The following is a 12,175-nucleotide window of genomic DNA, read 5'->3' on the forward strand; positions in this document are numbered from 1 at the left end:
AATCAAATTAGAATATAAATACAAAGAATTAGATTATTATAAAGGCAAAGAACTATACTACAAATCAAAGAATTGATTATTTAACGTGTAATTCTTTATCTTTATATTCTATATTGTAAATATAAAAAAATGTAAAAATGTATATTGATTTTTTGATTGTTTTTACTTAAAACCAAAACTAAACCAAATTTTATTTATTTTTTAATAATAAAATAAAAAACGAAATTATACTGAGAAATTGTCGTTTTTTCTTTGGATTTGGTTCTGTTTTGCTGCTTTCCCTGAACACCCTTACAACCATATGAAAATGCAGAAATTTAAGAGCGGAAAACAAATTAAATGAAGAGAATAATGGTGAAGCGACTGATTCTTCAAAGGTACCATTGATATTGTAGTCTATTTCATTTTAATTTTGATTTTTAATGGTCTCAAAGCTTCTAGTTTGCTTAAAATTAGGTGTATAGTTGGAGACATAGTGAACTAGGTCTATTTCATTGAATGTGCATGCGTTGATGCCCAATGTATGCCTGATTGTCTAATTGTATTTCATCATCTTCTCATTTTAGGCAAACACATGCTTTATTCCGTCAAATTGGTAGCTGACCTTCAGGTAAATACTATGCATTGTTGAAGTTGGTCAATTATAGGGTCCTTTTTACTGCTAATTACAAGAATTGCACCTTTTCACATTTATGTATAGATTGCATATGATAGTATTGAACTTGCTTCAACTAAACTAATAGGATGAAAAAAGAATATGGAGGAAAAAGATTCTTATTGTGATATTAATGTTGATTAACAATATTGAATCAGAAGAATGCTGCTGGTGGTACTTTTCTATTTTATCACTTGCTTTTATCCATGAAAGACCTTTCTTTTACTTCATTATATACAGAACTTTTTCTAATGAAAGTTATAGGAGAAATGATCTTTTATTGTTGGTCATGAATTTCAACTGTTAGAGAGGGAGTTATTTTCCCTTGTGCCAAGGGTCTGTCTGAAATAGCCTCTTTACGTTCACAAGGTAGGAGTAAGGTCTGCGTACAACTACCCTCCCCAGACTCCACTTGTAGGATTTCACTGGATTTGTTGTTGTTGTTGAAGAGAGAGTTATTTTGTCTGTGGTGTAAAGCAGAATATACTTTTGTTTTGCATTTTAATGGGCGAATTTTTCGTTACTGGCAGCAATTTTCCTCCTCTCAGGTAGATAGAGTACTATGTTATACTAATGCAAAGAAAACAGTGAATCATCTTCTATTACAATGCAAATTTGTTTGGAAGATATGGTGTATGTTTCTTAACTTGTAGGGGATTCAATGGATCATGCCAACAGATGTGAAATTAGTGTTAAGCAGTTGGCGAAGTCAGAGGATGAAGAAAGTGAAGAAGAGGACTCGTAGGACCATCCATTATGCATTTTATAACATGTTTGGCTCAAGAGGAACAAAAGATGTTTTGGGGTGAAGGAAGAGAATATTTTGTTGCTGAAGAATAGATGCATTCAAAGTTTAAAAACTTGGTGAAATGCTGAATTTTCTTATGGTCTTTATGTAATGCTGGATTTTCTTGAATCCTTACAGCTTTAGAGGATTCCAATCTAGTTCTGTTTGTTGAACTTTGTCTCAGTACCAGCTTGGTATTGAGTTTCTATTAATAATACTTCTACTTATTAAAAAAGAGTACTATGATATACTATGTCAGGTTGTCAAAGGTTGTATTCCACCAATTCAATGGAAATTAGTTTATCTTCTTGTAGACATGCTTTTAAATATCTAAATCCTGTTTCATGCTTTCAGTGCATCCTTCCTGTGTGCGGCCTTACCTTACAGAGTAATTGTCCTGCGTGTTTTTATCCATCGAGTGTTACTAGGAATCACTGCTGCTTCCAGTGTAAATCACACTGATGAAAATTGTTCTTTTTGTTTTTATTTATTTGTTAAGCTGATGTCTTTTTTCAATACTTTTATCAGTGACTGTTTCAGAACCCTTTATATTTAGACATTGCCTGAAGATGCCTAGTTCCAGTTTCTGTATTTGTTTTGTTTTTCTTATCATTGCAGTGAATGCATCATCAGCCAATTACTTTGAATCATCTCTGTGTCCTATGCACCACCCACAATATTCTTTTAACCAAGGCCCTTTTCCATATACAGGATCTACTTCTGGTTAGCTAAAAGGCTCTGGTGGTCTATCCACTCATTGATGGGATATTGAACATAACCCTCAAATATTCAGGTGTGTGATGATATATTTTGCACTTATTTTTCCCTCCATGTTTCTGCAATATAGACCAGCTCATGGTGAAGGATGTGCTGGTAATTCTTTTTCTAGGTATTTGAAATTCCTGTGGTGGCCTGGTGTTTGTGAATCTCTTTATAGCTATCTTCATGTTATGGTTAATTCTGGATTTGATTACCCTAAAACAAGAATTTAAAGTGCTTGCTGGAAAAAGCAATGCTGTTTCACCTGTTAGATGTGTTTGGCCTTCAGTGTTGGATGTGGACTGGTTACTGTTTGTAAGGCTTTAGCCTAAGATACTTTTGTATTGGGTGATACCCTTTTTGCTTGAGCCCGACCGGGTTGGGTCCGGTCCGGGGCAAGTCGGGGCCATCGAACCCGACCTGGATGCAAGGTAGAACGACGGCCACGTCAACGACCGAGGTCGAGTCATTTCGAGACCGTTGCAGAGCTCGATATGAGTCACCACCGGATGGAGAAACACACAAGGTCGGAAGCCGGACTCGTAACGGATAACCAAGCGTCGCCGAATATCTCGCCCAAACGTGATTTTCTCAACCACTTCAGGCCATTAAGGCGTAATTACAGGGATCCACGATGTAATTAATTTACCTACCTTATTTTTACCCTTAATCAGAATGTATAAAAAGGGAGAAGACCCCATAAAGAGGGGATCGGAAACCATTAGACTACAGTACCATCTCTCTCAATTCTTGTACGCTATCAAGCACAATTGTTCTAAGCAATATTATATTCTGCGATTATTTACTTTAACAGCAATTGTTGAGTCTTTATCTTTTATTTTCCTCAATCCAAACCTTTTGTATCTTTTAGTTCACGGATCCTTAAAACCCCATATAAATTCAATTGTTATCCGGATTCCAGGGTAAACAGTTTGGCGCCCACCGTGGGGCTAAGGATATTAGTGAGCTCTTTGATACTCTTTCTTGACGCATCACAGTACACTGGTTCTTTGCAAAAGAGTCCATCTTACATTCAAATTACCAACTCATAGAATGGCACAATCAATCAACAACGAACTTGAACAGCAGACAGGAAACAATGGAATGCCCGGGCTCGAAAACCCGATAGATGCCGATTCCCGGATGGCGCTCAACACTGATCAGGCCTCCGGATCATCACATAGCGTCCGGGGAGAGGACGATTCGAGGGCCCAGGCAGTCGGCGAAGAGACTATCAACCTTAAAATGATTTTTGACATGCTGCAAGCCCAGCAATCGGCTATAGCTCAGCTCCAGAGCCGGGTCCAGGAGCCTGTCAGGTCCGAGGAGGCTCCCCGTGCAGCTGCAACCATCAATCCGACCCCAGTACAGCCGGAACGGGGTGGGCCGGATGCTGATTCTGCGGTTCTTAGGAGGCTAGAAGAATTGACCGAACGAATCGAAAAGGGGGAGGAAAAGATCGAGGCCAACGATAAAAAAGTAGAAACATACAACTCCAGGGTCGACCAAATACCAGGTGCACCTCCGGTCCTGAAAGGCCTTGACGCTAAAAAGTTTGTACAAAAACCGTTCCCATCCAGTGCCGCCCCAAAACCTATCCCTAAGAAATTTAGAATGCCCGATATCCCGAAGTATAATGGGACCTCGGACCCAAACGAGCATGTGACAGCATACACATGCGCGATTAAGGGAAACGACCTCGAAGATGATGAAATCGAGTCAGTTTTGTTGAAAAAGTTTGGAGAAACCTTGTCCAAGGGGGCAATGACGTGGTATCATAACTTACCGCCAAATTCCATCGATTCGTTCGCCATGTTAGCCGATGCCTTCGTGAAAGCTCACGCCGGGGCGATCAGGGTAGAAACAAGGAAATCCGACCTATTCAAGGTCCGACAAGCCATAAACGAGACACTCCGGGAATTTGTGTCTCGATTTCAAATGGAAAGGATGGATCTTCCCCCAGTCACGGATGACTGGGCAGTACAAGCCTTCACTCAAGGATTGAACGCCAACAGCTCAGCCGCATCCAGGCAATTAAAGCAAAGTCTGATCGAGTTTCCAGCAGTTACGTGGGCAGACATCCATAACCGGTACCAATCGAAGATAAGGGTAGAGGACGACCACAACGGAGCAAGTTCGGATTCACCATCCACACATAGGAATTTCGATCGACCTCGTAGGGAAAACTACAAAGATTCGAGACCGAACAAGGAAAGATATCGGCCGTATCAGGATGATAGGACCGAACTGGGAAGGCCCTTACACCATTTTGAAGGTAACCGGAAAGGGTTCGTACAAGTTAGGAACGATGGATGGGAAAGAACTACCCAATAACTGGAATATAGGCCACTTGAAGAGATACTACTGCTAAAGGTAAGTCTTCTTTCTTCCTCGCTTCCATAAATTTTTTGAGACTTGTCCGATCCTAACCCGTGCAGGTCGATGATCGGTCGCTAAGACAAGTTCGGACATCGGAGAGACTGAAAGCACGAGCTGCACTCTTTTTTCCTTCGACCGTTTTTGTCCCAACTCGGGTTTTTCGGCAAGGTTTTTAACGAGGCAGCAAGAACATCGTGCTACTACAAAGGTATCTAAGGGTAAATCATGGTATACTAGATCACCTCGAACGAAGCGAAAAGGTCAATAAGAATAAATGTAAGGGTCAAACGGCCAAAGCGAGCCGTGCCCAACTATTAGGTTGAAATCGGTTCCACCTATATACCTTCAATCTTCTTTGTTCTGCACACCAGTACAATTAAAGAGACACCCAGAAAAACAATAACAGTAACAACCAAACTGACAAAAAGACAATCATCCGTATTTGAAACAGAAAAATTAGGAGACAAGATACTCAATTAACCTCTTACTGACGATTCTCTTTTAGTGGACAATGAGAGTGTCATCTCAGCAGATATTATTTCAAATTAACTTTATTCTTTACTCTATTTGACTTATTTGTTCTATATAGTTTCATTATGATAAATTAGGCTTCTTGTACATAAACAATAAAAATAAAAAGAGCCATGGGTAGCATGAAATTTGAAAGGAGGCCATAAAATTATGAAGAAATAACCATTAAAGTCAAAATCATTTTAACCAAGAACCAGAACCCACCCCCCACCCCCACCCCAAGTTAAAAAAAATATTGGTTTCCGTAAAAAAAAAAAACCACCATCAGATTTGACAATTCTAAGAATAAAACCCTTAAGAAAAAGATGACAGCAGTCAAAGAGTTTGTTGGAAACAAAAAACCATATGATTAAAATAGACAGAAAAACGGGGAATTTTTCTAACCTCTGTAAATTCTCTGGAGAACACAAACCTCTTGTAGCCATCACTGAATCCTCTTTTTCTGAATAACTCTCTCCTTCTACTTCTGTTAGAACTTTGAAATACTCCAGTTATTAAAAAAAAAAAATGGCACATCAAGAATTAAAAATTTTCTGAATCCTTACAAGCAAATCAATAAAAACCCAACATTCTCCTCTCTTTTTTTTGGGATTGGTTTTGGAAAAACCCAACATTCTTTTAAAGAATGTGAAACCCCAGATGAACTGATGGGAACTTTGAATTCAGAAGACAGAAAGAATAAGGAAAAAAAATGTAATTTCATTTCAAAAGTTGTTTACCCTGGAATCCGGATAACAATTGATTTATATGGGGTTTTAAGGATCCGTGAACTAAAAGATACAAAAGGTTTGGATTGAGGAAAATAAAAGATAAAGACTCAACAATTGCTGTTAAAGTAAATAATCGCAGAATATAATATTGCTTAGAACAATTGTGCTTGATAGCCGTACAAGAATGAGAGAGATGGTACTGTAGTCTATGGTTTCCGATCCCCTCTTTATGGGGTCTTCTCCCTTTTTATACATTCTGATTAAGGTAAAAATAAGGTAGGTAAATTAATTACATCGTGGATCCCTGTAATTACGCTTAATGGCCTGAAGTGTTGAGAAAATCACGTTGGGCGAGATATCGGCGACGCTTGGTTATCCGTTACGAGTCCGGCTTCCGACCTTGTGTGTTTTCTCCATCCGGTGGTGACTCATATCGAGCTCTGCAACGGTCTCGAAATGACTCGACCTCGGTCGTTGACGTGGCCGTCGTTTCTACCTTGCATCCAGGTCGGGTTCGATGGGCCCCGACTTGCCCCGGACCGGACCCAACCCGGTCGGGCTCAAGCAAAAAAGGGTATCACCCAATACAGATAGTACCCTCGTTTATAGAGAGTAATGATAATAAACGATATGATTGGTGACGTTGATGCCCGTGACGTCTATGGGGCCATACCCGCTGAAACAGACATCGAGTGCTCTGACCACGTCTGCTGCAGGCATTTAATGCTTCTCTTAATTATCTATCGCTTCGTGTCTGTAACTTCGCGATTCGCGCCCCGCCTCATGGGAAAAGTATAAACGAACCCTCCAGGTTTCAACATTTCTTATCTTTCTCAAATTTTGCCTTGGTTGTATTTTCTTTTCATCTCTTCGAAAGCTTCAAGAAAATGGCGAAAACTTCACAAAGTGTTCCTTCTAGGACAAGCGCTCGTCTGCGAGCCCCGCTAGATCTGATGAACCTGCGCCAGAAACCCCCATTGAAAGCTTTTACACCGGACTGGTTGCTTGGTATCTGCCGACTTCCAGGTTGAGAACCCATCATCGGTCCGGGCCGGGGCGAACCGGCATCGGAGAATATCAGCCTAATCACTCCCGGTTGCCTTAGACCGGTGAGGGCTGAATGTAGATGGGAAGGAAAGACCTGGTCGCCCCTTCCCGTGACGAGTCGATTATGACTCACGTTGAAGGGTATCTTAGTGTATATACATACCCCTTCACCTTAGGCCCCTTAGAACCCATTATAGTGGAGTTCTGCCGGCGGTACGAGGTGACCTTAGGTTCAGTCCACCCCTCGATGTGCGATCGTATATCTCTTTCGGTTTTTTGTCGAGAGAGTCGAGGGCGATTTTCCCTTTACCCTCGACCATTCTTCGATTATACACCCTCGAATATTTCGAGGGGGATTAATAAAAACTGCCCGCCGGGCTAGCAAAACCCCATTCTCCAGCATCGATGAAGACAAAGACCGAGGCTGGATGAGCAGGTTGTCCGGATCAGGACGTCCGACCTGATTCCGGCTGATTGCATGCCATTTCCGGAGAGGTGGAACCTCAAACGTAAGTATTTTCTCATGTTTCATCTTTTAGAGTGTGTTTTCCTCAACTTCTTCCTGAAACCCCCTTTCTTGTGCAGCGGTGACCCAAACACCAGCTGCCATTCAAGGATCTGGCCGGCTGGGTTAAACAAGATAGTGGCCCAGCGGCCATATTCGGAGCGAAACTGGAAGGAAATCTCCAAAGGTCGGTGGGAGGCGAAAACCATGGTAAGCCTTCTTTTGACCGGTAGCGCACCAAGTTAACGCATTTTTTCTGTATATCGGGAATGCATCATAACCCCCGTGTTTTGCAGGCTTGGCCAAGGACGCGGAGATGAGGTCTTCAATACTATGCCCCCTTCCGGTTCCGGGAGAAAATAAAAGGCCCGGGGAGTCCGGTACGGACGAGCCCCAAAAGGAAGATTAAGCGGACAAAAAGGGCCGCCCGCAAACTAAAAAAGCCAAATCGTCTTGTCCTCCGAGGAGCGAGGACGACAAAGAGGATACAAATGAGGAGCAGCCGGAGCTCGTCCGCCATCGATCCATTCGACCGGACCCGAGCCGGATGGTCGATCCAGCTGAGGCTCCTCCCGAGGACGTGAGGGTTGAGGAGCTAGTGAACCCTCGGCCCCTGCGCGGGCGTCCCCGGTACCGATCACCCGGTTACGTCCCCCCCGTTCTTCCTCGACCTTGGGGCAGCTGCCGGACGACATCCCGATGATGGGAGTTAGCTTCGAGACCTTTTGATGGGGTACCCTCCGCCAACACTTTCGGGCTCGAAACCCCCCGGAAAGACCCTCAGGCCGAATCAATGTGGACTTCGGCCCGTTCGACAAGCTTGTCGATAGGTTTCCAGCTCCGAGCCTGGACCCGGACTTGTAACAGGATAATAACTTTTGCTATCCCCAAAGACGTACGGCCTGGGGCCCCCGGTCGGGGTTGCAAGCTATCTTCATCACCTGATGACGGAGGAAGACCGGGCTGCCAACCGAGGCTGTAGATTGGACATGCCTTTTCAACGAAGCCCAACAGGCGCAGCTCAAGGTACTTGCTTCTTCCTTTATTTCTAATATTTTTGCCTTTGTGATTCAGTACTGACTCTTTAGACTTTTTCTTTGCAGGCATCGGTGCTATATCAACCGATGTTCCTCCGCGATCAAGGACAAAATGGAGACGGAGCGCAGAGGGCGCCGGGGTCCTGAAGAAAAGCTGCTAGAAAGCCGGACCGGATTGGACCTTTTGAACAAGAGCACGCGTCCTGTGCTATCCGGGCTGGAGGAAGCGAAGAAAGAGCTTGGTTTATAAGCTAAAAGGGGGTGCAAGCCGAGCTTAATCGGGTTAAGGCCGAGCTTGACGAGAGCAGAGCCGAACTTGATGAGAACAAAGCCGAACTGGAAGCCCGGGTGCAACAGTTGGAGTCGGAGAATACTTCCCTCCGTAAAGAGGTTGCGGACTTGACGTTGGCCAATGAGGCTCGAGTCCTTGAAATTGAGCTATTGGCCAATCGATTTCAGGAAGCTGAGGCTAAAGTTCCAAGACGAGGAGACTTGCCAACGATCTGGTGGCCCAATATAGGGCCGATGCTGATCGGGGCAACCAGCAGTCAAGAATGTTAGCCGAATATGCGAAGTGTCAGGCCCGGCTTGAAGTTCTTTACCGAACTCCAACGTCGCGGTTTCGATCTTGCATCGGGACGTCACCAAAGCCGCCGAAGCTGAGGACGCTTCGAGAAGGGCGACGTTCCCCGAAGAATTCGAGGATGGCTCTGATTGACTCCGGGAATAGGCTATTGCTTTGTTTTGTTTTCCCCTCTATGTAATTGCTCCGGTTAGCGAGCTTTTTATGAAACATTGCCCTTTGCCATCTATTGCTCCCTTTTGAATCTTGTTATTACTTTGGCCTTTTATCTTTTTGGAACGATGGTAGTCCTTTATGGTTTTTCGAAGTAGTCTCCGAGTGAATGTATTCGAACTCAGGTGAACTTCGACCTTTGGTTTCTCAAGGCAGTCCCCGAGTGAGTTGATTCGAGCTCGGGTAAAAAATCAAAACCTTACGTTTTTCATATAGTCCTCGAACGAGTTTATTCGAGCCCGGGTGAAGTCTAACCCTTAGGTTTTTCGAAGCAGTCCCCGAGTGAGTTTGGTCGAGCTCGGCGCGTAGTTCAAACCTTAGTCCCCGAGTGAGTGTATTCGAACTCGGCAAAATTCAAACCTTAGATTTTCACAAGATAGTCCCCGAGTGAGGGATTCGAACTCGGGCAACAATTTGACCTTTAGGTTTTGTTATCGATTTTACGCCTTTTTCTTAAGGTCTTACAAATTCGAGTTATACTTCGCCATTAGTGAAGTCGACGATGAGCCGGTATTACCTCTTTGAGATTTTTATGAATTTGGACCCGCCTCTCGAGGACTTATGGTTAAAATAATGCCTTATCGAGGCCTTACGAATTTTCGAACTCACCGTTTGAGGTCTTACAGTTTTATGTGTCGCCTTTATTAAGGTCTTATGAGCTTGGACTTGCCCTTCTTGAGGTCTTATAGTTTAAGTGTTGCCTCATTGAGGTCTAATGAGTCCGAGTATGCCTCAATGAGGTCTTATGTGCCTAAAGGAGGTCTTATGTGATCGAATATGCCTCGAGGAGGACTTATGAGATCGAATATGCCTCGAGGAGGTCTTATGAGATCGAATATGAGATCGAATATGCCTCGAGGAGGTCTTATGTTCGAATGTGCCTCGAGGAGGTCTTATGAGATCGAATATGCCTCAAGGAGGACTTATGAGATCGAATATGCCTCGAGGAGGTCTTATGAGATCGAATATGCCTCGAGGAGGTCTTATGTTCGAATGTGCCTCGAGGAGGTCTTATGAGATCGAATATGCCTCGAGGAGGACTTATGAGCTCGAATATGCCTCGAGGAGGTCTTATGAGACCAAATATACCTCAAGGAGGTCTTATGAGATCGAATGTGCCTCGAGGAGGTCTTATGAGATCGAATATGCCTCGAGGAGGTCTTATGTTCGAATGTGCCTCGAGGAGGTCTTATGAGATCGAATATGCCTCGAGGAGGACTTATGAGATCGAATATGCCTCGAGGAGGTCTTATGAGATCGAATATGCCTCGAGGAGGTCTTATGAGATCGAATGTACCTCAAGGAGGTCTTATGAGATCGAATGTGCCTCGAGGGGACTTATGAGATCGAATATTGCCTCGAGGAGGCCTTATGTTCGAATGTGCCTCGAGGAGGTCTTATGAGATCGAATATGCCTCGAGGAGAACTTATGAGATCGAATATGCCTCGAGGAGGTCTTATGTTCGAATGTGCCTCGAGGAGGTCTTATGAGATCGAATATGCCTCGAGGAGGACTTATGAGCTCGAATATGCCTCGAGGAGGTCTTATGAGACCAAATATACCTCAAGGAGGTCTTATGAGATCGAATGTGCCTCGAGGAGGTCTTATGAGATCGAATATGCCTCGAGGAGGTCTTATGTTCGAATGTGCCTCGAGAGGTCTATGAGATCGAATATGCTCGAGGAGGACTTATGAGAATCGGATATTGCCTCGAGGAGGTCTTATGAGATCGAATATGCCTCGAGGAGGTCTTATGAGATCGAATGTACCTCAAGGAGGTCTTATGAGATCGAATGTGCCTCGAGGAGGACTTATGAGATCGAATATGCCTCGAGGAGGTCTTATGTTCGAATGTGCCTCGAGGAGGTCTTATGAGATCGAATACCTCGAGGAGGACTTATGAGATCGAATATGCCTCGAGGAGGACTTATGAGATCGAATATGCCTCGAGGAGGTCTTATGAGATCGAATGTACCTCAAGGAGGTCTTATGAGATCGAATGTGCCTCGAGGAGGACTTATGAGATCGAATATGCCTCGAGGAGGTCTTATGTTCGAATGTGCCTCGAGGAGGTCTTATGAGATCGAATATGCCTCGAGGAGGACTTATGAGATCGAATATGCCTCGAGGAGGACTTATGAGATCGAATATGCCTCGAGGAGGTCTTATGAGATCGAATGTGCCTCGAGGAGGTCTTATGAGACCAAATATACCTCAAGGAGGTCTTATGAGATCGAATGTGCCTCGAGGAGGTCTTATGAGATCGAATATGCCTCGAGGAGGTCTATGTTCGAATGTGCCTCGAGGAGTCTTATTGAGATCGAATATGCCTCGAGGAGGACTTATGAGATCGAATATGCCTCGAGAGGTCTTATGAGATCGAATATGAACTCGAGGAGGTCTTATGAGATCGAATGTACCTCAAGGAAGGTCTTATGAGATCGAATGTGCCTCGAAGCGAGACTTATGAGATCGAATAGTGCCTCGAGGAGGTCTTATGTTCGAATGTGCCTCGGGGAGGTCTTATGAGATCGAATATGCCTCGAGGAGGACTTATGAGATCGAATATGCCTCGAGGAGGACTTATGAGATCGAATATGCCTCGAGGAGGTCTTATGAGATCGAATGTACCTCAAGGAGGTCTTATGAGATCGAATGTGCCTCGAGGAGGCTTATGAGATCGAAATATGCCTCGAGGAGGTCTTATGTTCGAATGTGCCTCGAGGAGAGTCTTATGAGATCGAATATGCCTCGAGGAGGACTTATGAGATCGAATATGCCTCGAGGAGGACTTATGAGATCGAATATGCCTCGAGGAGGTCTTATGAGATCGGACTTGAAGCATACCGAAGAGTCGAACAAAATCTTTAGGTTATTTGATGTGAATATGCATCAGATAGTCTTTGCTATTGCAGTAATAGTCAATACATCATACTGATCCGGGCGGATTAGGTCAGGCTAGTGGGCA

General features: G+C 43.8%; 1 long non-coding RNA gene across 2 annotated transcripts; it reads left to right on the top strand.

Annotated features, from left to right (window-relative positions):
- Nucleotides 1-220: 220 nt before the first annotated feature.
- LOC109212393 lies at nucleotides 221-1,755 on the top strand. Of its 2 annotated transcripts, none has more exons than XR_002065842.1 (3): nucleotides 221-377; nucleotides 567-610; nucleotides 1,309-1,755. It is a non-coding gene; the product is annotated as an uncharacterized LOC109212393 (long non-coding RNA). The 2 variants fall into 2 exon arrangements; XR_002065843.1 differs by having other exon boundaries at nucleotides 1,334-1,755.
- The last annotated feature ends 10,420 nt before the right edge of the window (nucleotides 1,756-12,175 follow it).

Source organism: Nicotiana attenuata, unplaced genomic scaffold (assembly GCF_001879085.1).
Source record: "Nicotiana attenuata strain UT unplaced genomic scaffold, NIATTr2, whole genome shotgun sequence".
In the NCBI taxonomy this organism is placed as follows: domain Eukaryota; kingdom Viridiplantae; phylum Streptophyta; class Magnoliopsida; order Solanales; family Solanaceae; genus Nicotiana; species Nicotiana attenuata.